General features: G+C 49.1%; 1 long non-coding RNA gene across 2 annotated transcripts; it reads left to right on the forward strand.

Annotated features, from left to right (window-relative positions):
- The first annotated feature begins 287 nt into the window (after positions 1–287).
- On the forward strand, positions 288–11,207 carry LOC139706865 (uncharacterized). 2 transcript variants are annotated; one of them, XR_011708528.1, is made up of 4 exons: positions 291–366; positions 549–732; positions 8,358–8,548; positions 10,284–11,207. It is a non-coding gene; the product is annotated as an uncharacterized lncRNA (long non-coding RNA). The 2 variants fall into 2 exon arrangements; XR_011708527.1 differs by lacking the exon at positions 549–732 and having other exon boundaries at positions 288–366.
- Positions 11,208–11,958: the final 751 nt, after the last annotated feature.

Here is an 11,958-nt window from a genome sequence, read left to right on the forward strand (position 1 = left end):
GGGACAACCAAGGTTCATCCCCCTTAATGCTGCCAGTGTCAGTTGCCTCAATTGCAACTTGGAGGACAGATTTTTCCCCAGTTCTTCCGTCTCCCATGGCAGAAATTGGCATCTGCTAAAAAAGTAGAGGGACCCCCCAAAACCAGAGAACACCATGGGGCAAGCTTGGGACAGAACAGCTCCAGGGCCTGCCCCTAGGCAGAGCACCACCATGAGGACCAAGGGAGAGAAGGCAAAATACAAACCAGGGCAAGCAACCACTGATGTTTGTGCAATTAATGCTGTCCCCCAAAGCCTGACCGTGCAGAACCCCTGAAGCTCTCCTGGGAGGAACCATCACCACCTTCAGAAAGGCCACCTTGACTTGTAAGTTTGTCCCCATGCAATCCAGGAACCTGGGAGCCCAAACTAGCTCCCGGATCTCATATCTGTCTTTGGGGTTCTGTTCATCTCCTCCCCAAGTGAAGGAAAGAGAAGCATGAGACAGCATTTACAGGGTAAATGGGGCTTCGACATATTCAGCGCCACTAACTAGACCATCCCTATAGTGGTCACTTTACAGGGGACAAAAACCAACTCTGTTCTTGGAGCCACGAGGGCCACTCCTTTAAGTGCCAAAAGGCGCCCCCTTACAGGAACCTTGAATTCCACCTCGGAGCATCAATACCTCCATGAACCAGGCTGCATATATTTACAGAGGGAATCATATCACCCATTTCCCTGGTGGTAAAGGTGAGGCTCTGGGAAAGGACATGAATTATGAGTTAGCCAAGGTCCTGCCTGGAAGAGCTGGGACTGGAATTCTGGAAATCTGGCTCCAGAGCCTCATGTGCAGAACGCTGCAGGGGAGGCCTGATGCCGGGAGCTTGGAAGGGGGGGACCCATCAAGTTGGGGTGGGGGGCTCAGAGAAGAATGAAGAGATGGGTGTGGCTGGGGAATTCGTCCAGAGGGGGAGACCAATAGGAGAGGGAGGGGATCGAGTGAGGGGACTGCATGAGCAAGGCCAGGCAGCGGGAGTGTGTGGGTCAGGCAGAGGAATGACCTGTGAGCAGCTGGGGGTGCAGGGATGGAGGGGGACAGGATTCAGAAGGAAAAGAAGGTTGGGCCACACCATGGAAAGAGCCAGGTCTGGCAGGGAGACACCACCCCTCCCTGCTCCATCCTCCAACTGTCTTTGAGTCTGTGCCTTGAACTTCCCCAAACCCTCCCTTCTCACCACCTCCACTGGCCCTATTCCACCCCTCCCAGCTCTCCCCTCCTCCCTGCCTCACCCAGAACAAGACAAAAAGCTCAAAGCTGCTGGCCATTTCCATGTAGTTCTTCTCCCTGCACCTTGTCCCCACATCTGTCTTCACTTGAACTCCAGGTCGGCTCTGTAGGGGCAGTGGTGGGTGACACACAGGGTCTCCCTGCTTTAGAGCTGGAGAAACTGAGGCCCAGAGAAGTAATTTCTACTTCTGTTTCAGATCTTGGGCCATCACCCCCTTGAGGAAGCCCTCCCTGCACTCTCTACTACCCTGTCAGGCCTGGTTTTTGGTTATTTGTTCTCAGAGGACCAAGGATTTTTGCTGTAGAGAACTGGCCTCAGGTTGTCACTGTCTGTTCATTCACATGGATTAGTTTATGTCTTTCTATGTCACTTGGCATGCAGGGGACACTGGAGAAACACTGAGCGACTGAATGACAGTTTGGGTTCTTGTGACAAGTAACAAGAAGAGGTGTTAGTAGAACATGGATGGGGCACCACATGGTCCCCACTTGGGGTATAAAAAGTCTAGGAAGCTTCTATAAGGGGGTGATGACCTGGTTGGAGCTTGAAACCTGAGTTGCTGGTAGCAGCTGGAATATGCAGGATGGTACCTGGCAGGAGGTGAGCCCCTGGCTCCTGTCACCTTCAGGAATCTGGGTTCAAGGTCCAGTGGTCTAGGTAGCTGGGAATGTGGGCCTGTGAAGGCCTCTGCCCCAAGCTCCATAACCCCAGGTGACCTTGAGGCAGGCAGGGTGGCACACCCTTCCTCTGCTCACTCCCCTTTGTCCAGTGGTAGCCAAGGGGCATCTGACTCACCTCCTCTTTGCCCCACTTCCCCACAGTGAGATTTATTTTAAAGTTACCTGAAAATCCCTCCAGCCTTCCTGATTCAGCCACCCTGTCCTCTGTGATTCTCTTGTGAAGGTCAACTGAGGGTCCCTGAAGGACTGCAGCCCATGCACCTCACTGGCTCAGCTCACCCACCCCACCCTGTGGCTCTCCACTCTCCCCCACCAGGTGGCAGAGGCTTCTGGAGGTCTTCCCACCAGGAGTCTAGAACAGGCTTATTTATGTAGAATAAAAAAAAATTACGTATTTCATCCCATTTTCCTGGTCTTTGACAAAACAATTCTATTTGCATAAGACTAATAATTCAGTGACCTCCTTAAAGGCCATTTTTCTCTTGATTCTGGCCCATACAGAGGCCATGCTCTGTTAGAGTGGGAAAATAATTTTTTCTTGGTCACAGATTTATAGCTATAAGCAGAGCACTCTGTGAAAATTCTTTCTAGTGAGTAGTCTGGGCTTAATATTTCCTATACTTACATATTATGAAGGAGACCTTCCAAACATTGTGGTTCCTCTGTGCACCTCATATCCCTTCTCATTATCTGGACCACAAGACAATTTCAAATTTCCCCATCCAAGCAAATGGCCTAAGGACAGAGAACTCCCAGATGCTCAAACAACAAGGAAACCAGAGAGCCAGGACAGGGCCTCTGTAGTAGTGAGGAGCCTGACCAGAGAGCCAAGTAAAATGAAAGCCTCCTGCTACCCAACTCTGAGGGCAAAGCTGCCAGGAAGTGAGAGGGAAGGGGACATCATGTCTCTGAGCCTCCACTTTGCCCCAGGATCACAGAGGTCAGGGTGAGACCTGTGCTATGCATCTAAGCAGTCTGCCACCAGGTCCCATGTGGGAGAAGGTGGATGTCATCTTAGCAAAAGAGTTTTCTCTTGGACCCCACAGGAGTGGGTCCTGACCTGGAAGAGGATGGTCTGGTGGCTGGTCCAGCTGAGCTGCCAGGTTGAGAGGCCAGCACAGATGTGCACCTAGATGCAGCCTTGCTCATGATGGTGCTGGTGCCCCGAGGCAAACTTGGGCATTTCTGCTTGGGTGGGCCCTTTGGGGATGGCACTGAAAGGAGGGGCCTAGGTGGCTCCAAGATCATGGTTGCTGTTTGTCCTGTGTAACTTGGTCACCATGGAAATACTCTGGTGGTGGGGGCCACAGAGAGTCAGGCCCAAGCTTGCCTCATAGGTCTGTCTGGTGCTCGAGGGTCCCTCCTCTTAGAAAGGAGATGCTCATTACCCACAGGCTGCTCCCAGGTTCTCTGCTCTCAGGTTCCACTGAGGACACTGCCAAGGGCATAGTCATGCAAGTTGGTCTTTCTGGGGTGGTGCTGGCCCCTCGATTTATGCTTGGGTGGCCTTTGTGTCAAGCATTAAATGGAGGGGCATTGGTGACTCCCTGCTCATGTTTGCTGCTTGTCTTTTGTCCCTTGGTCACTGGAGGTATTCTGGTTAGAGGTGCTGCAGGTTTTCATGCTCCAGGCTTGCTGTTTGGGCTTGGAGTTTCTCTTCTTTTGGAGCAGATGCTCAGTGTTCCAAAGGCCAGTATCACATCTGGAGGGAGGTCTGTAGTCGTAGAAGCCAGTGATTCCACAGCGTGGACTTTCAAGTGTAGGTGGCCTTTCTGGAAATGGTGTTGGTCCCCTGCATTGATCGTAGGGGTTTCTGCTTCGGATGACTTTGGAGATGGCAGTAAAATTAGAAGCACCCATAGCTAGGGTGTCTTAGCAGGTCCTAAGCTGGACCCATGGTGCCCAAGTCCTGGAAAGTCCCACAAAGGAGAATAAGCCAGGGCAGTCCCTGCCAGAACCTGGACTCTCCAGCCTTTGAACCCAAAGGTGCAGGATGCCAGCCTTGCCTGCCTTGAGTGTAGTAGTAGTCAAGTGCTTCACAGTCGTTGCACAGGAGCATTGCTGGCACAGTCAGGCATTTCATTGAGATGAATCCAAACCAGGGGAACAGGTTTTTGAGCAGTATTGGATGTGGGAATATATAATGTGATTGGCTTTCTAGAAGGTAACCTCATCGCCATGGTTCCTGATGGGCACTGCTGAAAATACAGAACCATCCGGAGGACTGAAAATTTGATGAGTCATTCATTTATTTATTTTTATACCAGATATTGAACCTGGGGTTCTTAACCACTAAGACACATCCTCAGACTTTTTTTTAAAAATATGTTTACTTAGAGACAGAGTCTAGCTAAGTTGCTTCAGACCTCTCTAGTTTGCTGAGGCTAGTTTTGAACTCCATATTTTCCTGTCCCATCTTCCCCAATGCTTGGACTACGGGTGTGTGCCTCCAAGCCCTGCTGGGCCTTTCATTTTGGCCAGATCTGAGCCTCTTAGTACTTTTGTTAGGAAATGGTCAGGAGGAGGGAGAGTGGATCTTAAATGGATGGTTTGTTATTGTAAAGGGCTGGGGATTATAGTTTGAATTAATCTAACAGTCTTCTTAATATTGTCCTGAGCATTGAATTTACCCATATTGACCCTACCTCTCCCCCTGCCCAATGCCACTGTGGATCACTGAGGGTTCTCTATGGTCCGAGTTCAGCCACAACACTTTTCTTGGTTACTTCTCATAATGACACACCCATGAACTGCATATCTTGACTGGTAACTAAAGCTTTCATTGGTGCTTTCAAATATGAAACTATAAATTTGTTATCAAGTGACTTGTCTAGAAATCATTTTCTTCCAAATTGTTCCAAAGAGGTCAGACTGGAAGAGGACCTAGTCACTTGCCAGGCTGACCTTCTTCAGGTGTTCCAGCCCCTCAGTGATTTCCATCAGTTCCCCCTCTTTGTAAAATCATGCAATAGACTTGTGTTTAGGGAAGCAGCAGGCTTAGGATTGAAGCAGGAGTTCAATAGAGGTTTTCAGCAGGAGGCTATGATAGGAGTCCTCAGTGCTTCCCCAGTGAGCTTGCCTTTTAATAGCAGGTAACCCTGGGAATGGGACAGCTATCAACAACTAATAGATATCAGTACTCACATGAAACAGCTGATGTGCTGTGTTCACCAGCTTTTTTTTTTTTTTTTTGATATTGTTTTTTAGTTGTCAATGGACCTTTATTTTATTTATTTATATGTGGTGCTGAAAATTGAGCCCAGTGCCTCACACATGCTAGGCAAGCACTCTACCACTGACCCAAACCCCAGCCCCATCAGCCTATTCTTTAAGAAGAAAGGATGTTCATAACCTGTTAGTGTCAGGAAAGCCAAAGGATCACATGTACTAGTCTCTGGGGAGTAGTAGCCTTCTAGGGCATGCTCCCTGACTGTGTGTTAATTAAGTGTCCTGGTCCATGTGGGCAGGATGAAAGTCAACCTCAGTGTGAACTGGGAAGCGCAGAGCTGATGACCAAAGAGAGCTGTTCTTTGATACTGCATTTCCTTCATCTATCGTGTTTAGCATGAGGAAGATTTTTTTTTCCTTGTGGAAATTGAGTTAATAGGTGTTAAATAAATATCTTAGTTGCTTCTGATGTGGCTGAGGAGCACTTTCAAGTGTTTAAAAAACTGGTTTCTGTATATCATTGTATAGCTAATTGCAATTCTTATGAAACCTTCTCATAGGCCGTTTCTGGTTTTATTGGGATTTTTTTCAGCTGCATTGTGAATTGGATGAAGGACATTTTCCCTTCTTATAAATGGTTTTGTGGAATTTTGAGATTTGGGTTTTTATTCACATTTGAAGTGAATAAATCAACCAGCCTTAAGAACATGACATCTTTCTGATGGATAGAAGCAATTCAAGGAAGAATAAGGATGATGTCTTTTAGAAATGCTATAGGAATATTTGTTTGGGGGTCAATAAATAACATGCTTAGAGTTTAATAAATATTTTGTTATGTCATCGTAGTTTCTACATTTTTGTATTCTAGTAGAATTTTATCTAGTTTTAATATTTGTTTTTGAGCAGACATCTTTATCTTGAGAGATATCATTTAGTGTTACTTTTCAAAATTTGCAGCTGTGTAAATCCAGATGCTTGGTGAAGCTGCTCTAGTGTGAGGAAAGCCTCTCCTGTTAGGCCAGGAGCCTGTAAGGCACCATCAGCACATATGAAACCTGCTATGTATTATAAGCAACAGGAAATAGCACAGAAGCTGCAAGTGCATTTAGGTCATTTGGAAGTTGAATTCTTGTCATATCTTTACTTTGCTTAACATATCTTCTCCCCTTTAGTTCTTTCTTATAGTAATTTGAAGCTGATGAATTTACTGGTATTTTCAGGAGAGCATATACAATTAAAATATTTTTCAATTCAGTATCAGTTCAAAGAACTTAGCATCACCTGCCACTCACCTTTGGTGGGAAGGTAATGAGCAGCCACTTAGCTCTGTGTGCACAAGGATGATGGTCCTGAGTCTCCTGGGATGGCTAGCTAAATCTGGAAGTTCCTTAGGAGATGGAAAGACATCAGCTCCTCATGTTCCATTCAACAGTGAGCACAGGGCGCTCAGTGAACATGCATTAGGTTTGTGAGTGTCCCCTGCACGGACTGGTCTCCTATTCCCTTTCCAGACCTCAAAGCTGAATTGTCTGTCCTTCTCTCTGCTCCAGTAGCCTCAGCTATTGAGTACTATTGCCTCTGAGATGCTTCTTTGTTCATACTACTGGGATCTTGCCTCCAAAGTTTAGTTGGAAGAATAGGAGGAAACTGTTGCTTTAAACTGCACACAAAACAAAAGGAAGTGGCTTTGCCTTTCCCCTAAAGACATGGAGATAGAGAAGTCCGTTTCCGTGGTCGTGGCCATGCTATGGAACAAATTCTTGGCCATTCCACACCATCCTTGCTTCTTATATGTTTTGTGCATCAGTGAATTTTTTAGCCCTAGCATTTTCACCTATGGGAGGCGTGTAGAAACGGAGGCACAGAAATGCCACCTCCTTGTCATTTCATGGGGTCCTCAGGTCTCTGCCGGCTGCCCCACCAACTTTCCCCACAAACCTCTGGAATTTCAGCAGTGCCCTCTGCTGTGGGCCTGTGGAGCCAGACTAAGTTAGACTTCCCGTGACTCAAACTTGGAAGTGATACCCCATGAGGCTTGTTGATTTCTGTTTCTTAGAAACCAGATGCTGATGTGGATCCACTGAGAGAGGAGGGAGCTACAGGCTTTGGGCACAGGATGCTGTGGTGTTTGAAATCCCCTGTAGTGTACCCCATCATACGATCGGAAGAGACATTGGGGCAATTTGATTTCGCACAGGAATTAGAATTCTATGGCAAAGGGGAGGCTATCTCTGAAAATAACCCTCCAGTGGTGCAGAGTGGGGACCATGGCCAAGAGAGGAGCTGACTTTCCCTCTGTCACTGTGGGACTCAGGTCATGGTAAAGTTGGATGTCATCCTTTGTCCCTTAACTTCCTATGTCATGTTATCTGTATATTTGTGCATTAGAGACGCATGACTCCTGGATAAGTGTTTCTCAGGGAGTCCATGTATGTGTGGGCACATGTCCCTGATGACAACCTCTAAAGCAGATGCTAGAATGACCCCTGGGAATATGTTGAGAAGCTATGGAGGCCCTGCAAGGCACATTGACTTCCTCAGGGCCACACACATACCCACAAGAAGGGGAAGGGTCTCAACCAAGCTCTGTCTCCCCAAACCAAGGGAGCTGGCTACACCCGGGCCTGTCTGAGGGCCTGATCCAGGGTGTGTTGGTGTAACTGGGTCCACCTGTGCCTATGTCATGGGAAGACTGCAGCCCAGTGGGCCATTGGAACCATCTTGTGTAAGAAAGGGATTCAGCAAAGGACTTCCTGAGATAGTGACCTCACTTCCTTGGCCATGGAACTCACAGAACTTGGAACCCTGGTAGCTAGGCACTCACAGTCCACAAACAGTCCCAGTCTGCTCACTGGTGTTGAGACAGCAAGCCCAGAGCCATGAGTTCTTGTTGTCTACAGATCTGTGGGTGCTTAAGCCTCAGGGCTTTTCCTGAGTGTGGAGGTGCTGGGTCAGCGCTGTGTCCCAACGACTCTGGCAATTTTTCCCAAAGAGACCAGAAGTGAGACAGGACAGGGCACCACAGGTGTCCATAGTTTAACCCACATTCAGATTCCCCTTTCAAAAGTGCCAGATCTCACCAGGTTAGTGTGTGTGTGTGTGTGTGTGTGTGTGTGTGATGTCTCCTGAGAATATGGAGGGAAAATATTTTGATTTCCCCTGACGTATGGCAGTGATTCCTTTTGCAAATGGCTACCGTTTTCCTGTTGAAATGTCCCTCTTTGATTGCCCATCCTAGGGAGAAGATGACCAAGGCTCATCAGTGGATGTGTCCTGTCTTGTGGAAACCCTCACAGTACTTCTCTGGGAGCTCGAGGATGGCCTGGTGCCTGCCCTGCAGCAGGGTAACACCCCCTATGTCCATGGGGTTTTGTATTTGTACCAAGATTTGGCCAGTACCCAGAAGGCTCTGGAGCTGCTGGGTAAAAGGTGTGTATGACCTCCAAGCCCTGGCCCATGGCCATCTCCTGGCCTGGTGTTGGGAATGCCGGGCATCACTCTGAAACTCCGTCAGCTCTGAGGAAAGTAGGGTTTTTCAGAGGAGAACTCTGCCTGGGTGTTTAGAAATCCAAGTAGGATGAGCCCTAGGAGTGTTTGCCTCAGAGTGGTCCTGGGACACAGGCTGGCGATGGCTCTGGCCTTTCCCTGGGGGCCTGTCCCCTCCCTGAGAGGAAGTTCTCTGCCTCAGACCTCACTCTTCTGAGGCCTCAGGAAAAGCAGTTTCCACATTTGGGAAGGAGTCTGTGGGTTGCATCTGGGAGGGTTCCAACCTGCCTGTAGACAGAACAGGGACCCCTGGGGTCAACTGAGAGGGTCCTGGCCCTGAGGTAGCCAGGCAGCAGGTGGTTGGGTTCATTCATGGCTCAAATATATATGAAGCACCTACCTTTGGCAGGTACTTGGCCTATCATTTAGGAATCAGTGCAAACTCTCCCAGCCCTCCTGAGCTCCCGTTATTGTCAGTAAGTTAGTCAAGTCCACCAGTCATCTCGACAGATGAGGGACACAGGATATTAGAGGTCACAGCCTCCTGGTATTCTCTAGGTATAGACGCCTCCAGCCATATGTTGAGGAGGAGTACCTTCAAGACAAGAAGTGAGTGGTCTTTGGGCCAAGAGGGAGGGCTGCTGTCTCGAGAGTGGTCACTTGGGGGACTGTTGTAGAGGATGGCTGGGCAGACCTCAGGGTCTACCCTGTTGTTTCCCAGCAGAGGACAGAGGTCTGGGGCTTACTCTGTAGAAGGAACAAAGCAAGCTGTGGTGGGATTCTGGGTACCCAAGGAAGAGAGGCGTGGCTGGAGCCCAGAGCCAGGCCCTGTGAGGATCCCTCTCCAGCACAGCCAATCCCAGCCTGGATTGCCCGTGCTTTTTTGTATAGAGACTGGAGAGAAAGTGAGGGGAGAATCCTACCCACACGTGTGCCTCACAGTTTTGCCCCCTTTGCTCTGCTGCATGTGACCTGCTTGGACACTCTCTGGGAAGCTCCCCATGCAGGGGGCCTTGGGAGGTTCCAGCTGAAGGAGAGGCCCTTTACATCATTATCTTCCAGTTGGTACAGGTGGTGACCCAAGCTGCCATCCCATTCTTTCAAAGTCAGCCATCTTCCCTGGCAGCTACATAAAATTCACACACACACACAAATGCCAGAGGCAGGGGGTCAAGAAACGATTAGACCAGAAGCCTCCACTTCTCCTAGAATGTTTTCTCGCTGCCCTAGTTCTAAAGTCCTTGAGGGCACCTCCCACGTGTGAGCACCTGCGCATTGTGCCAGATGCCCCACCACAGCTATCCGCCTCCTCCCACTAAAACTGTCTATTTTATTTTTTGTGATGGTGGTTTTTTTTTTTTTTTTAAATGTCTGGGATGGCATTGTAAGTATTTTAGTAACAAACATTTATGTTGACACAGTAGTGCTCAATCCATTCACCAGGCTGTGCCACCCCCAGCACTGAATAGCTGAAGATGGAGCCCCCTTAGAGCACAGGGGACCTGTGGGGCCCCTGTGCATGGAGCAGAGATGACTGCCTAAAGGGTGGTGAGGATTTCAGGGCATTTTATCCCCTACTGTGTTCTGTGACGTTAACTAGGTTAGATGTCATGTGACATTACAAACCCTGTTCATATAAGACAGCAAACTTAATATGTGTCTTCTTATTGCTCCACAGATCATGACTCACCTTCTTCTCATTCCCTAAGAAACAATATTGAAGTTAGACCAGTTAATTACTCTGTAATGGACTGAACAGTTGGAATAAAAGGAAGAGTTCCATGTTTTGCATTCCAAATAGAAAGCTGTGCCTTGGGCTGGGCTGTAGCTCAGTGGCAGAGTGCTTGCCTAGAATGTATGAGGCACTGAGTTCAATCCTTAGCACTACAAAAAAAAAAAAAAAACAACAACTAAACAAAGAAAGGCATGCTGTTGATCTAAAACTATTTAAAAGAGAAAGAAAGAAACAAAGAAAAAAAAAAAAAAAAAAGCTGTGCCTCTTGAATAGTTAGTCCCAATGAGAATGCAAGGGAAATGTTCATAAAGAAAATTAAAGTGCTGCTCCAGGGCATATGTGAATGATAAGAAAGCAAAACAGCTGATAGGGATAAAGTTTTCATAGTCTGGAGAACAGATGAAACAAGCCACATTCCCTTAAGCCAAAACCGCATCCAGATAAGGCCAAAACATTAGATTTTTCTGATGCCAAGAGAAGGGAGAAAGCTCCAGAAGAAGTCTGAAGGTGGCAGAATTTGGTTCATGATGTTCGAGGCAAGCGGCCCATCTCCATATAAGACAAGTGCAGGGTGAAGCAGCAAGTGCTGATGTAGAAGCTACAGCAAGTCATGAAGAAGATCTTGCTAAGCTATCTGATGAAGACGCGATATGGTTGAGTTTCTCGGTGTCCCCCAAAAGCTCATGGGTGAGACAATGCAAGAAGGTTTAGAGGGGAAATGATCCTGTTATGAGAGCCTAAAGCCAATTAGTGAATTAATCCCCTGGCAGGATGAACAGGTGGCACAGATAAAATGCGGTGCCCACACCCTCCCCAAGCCTGGAGGTGTAGGCGCCACCTATGGAGGAGTCCAGTTGCAGGGTGGAAGCGAACTGCAGTCATCCTCAACGTTCCACATTAGGGTTCCACATTGGAGGTTCCCAGCAACCAGCGGCATCCCTCTGTGGGCAGGGCATTCATCAGCGAGCCTAGGCGCCCTAAGGCCCTTTGGGGAGTCCAGTTGAATCGGTGGCTGCATGGAAATAGGCGTCCAAATAGGAGCATCCTCATCCATTGGCGGTGGCGGGAGTCTGCTTCCAGTGCAGTGGAGGTGTTGGCAGCATTGCTGGTGGCCAGGTCGGGACTCCAGTGGCCACAGTGTGGAGCGCTGGCTGTGGCGACAGCGACAGCGTAGGGCAGCGGGCCTCAGAGTCAGAGGGCGACCAGAGGATGGGGTGCCCTGTGCTGTGGCTGCCCCAGGCCACTTGTCTTGCTCCTGGCAGGGCCTGCCTGCTCAGGAAGCAGGACATGGCAGGCGGCGGTACCCACACAGCCTCTGAGGACCTTATGCTGCACACGCAGGTGGCGCCTGGCACCGGCCCTGAGCCCCCCGGGTGGCAGCTCGCCCCACCCCGGGTTCGCCCTGCCCCTCCCTGGGTTGCGGCCTCTGCGGGGGGAGTAGGCCCGCTGCCAGCCGGGGCAGCCTTTGGAGAGGACACCCACCCTCCCCAGCGATATCTCCCCTGGGCTGTGGCCACTGAGAGCAGAGGCAGTGGGGGGTGGGGCTACAAATCCTCCCCCTCAAAGCGCATCCCTGGGGCGGGACAAGAGTGGAGGGCATAGATGGCAGAGGGAACCC

Source organism: Marmota flaviventris, chromosome 9, assembly GCF_047511675.1.
Source record: "Marmota flaviventris isolate mMarFla1 chromosome 9, mMarFla1.hap1, whole genome shotgun sequence".
NCBI classification, from domain to species: Eukaryota; Metazoa; Chordata; class Mammalia; order Rodentia; family Sciuridae; genus Marmota; species Marmota flaviventris.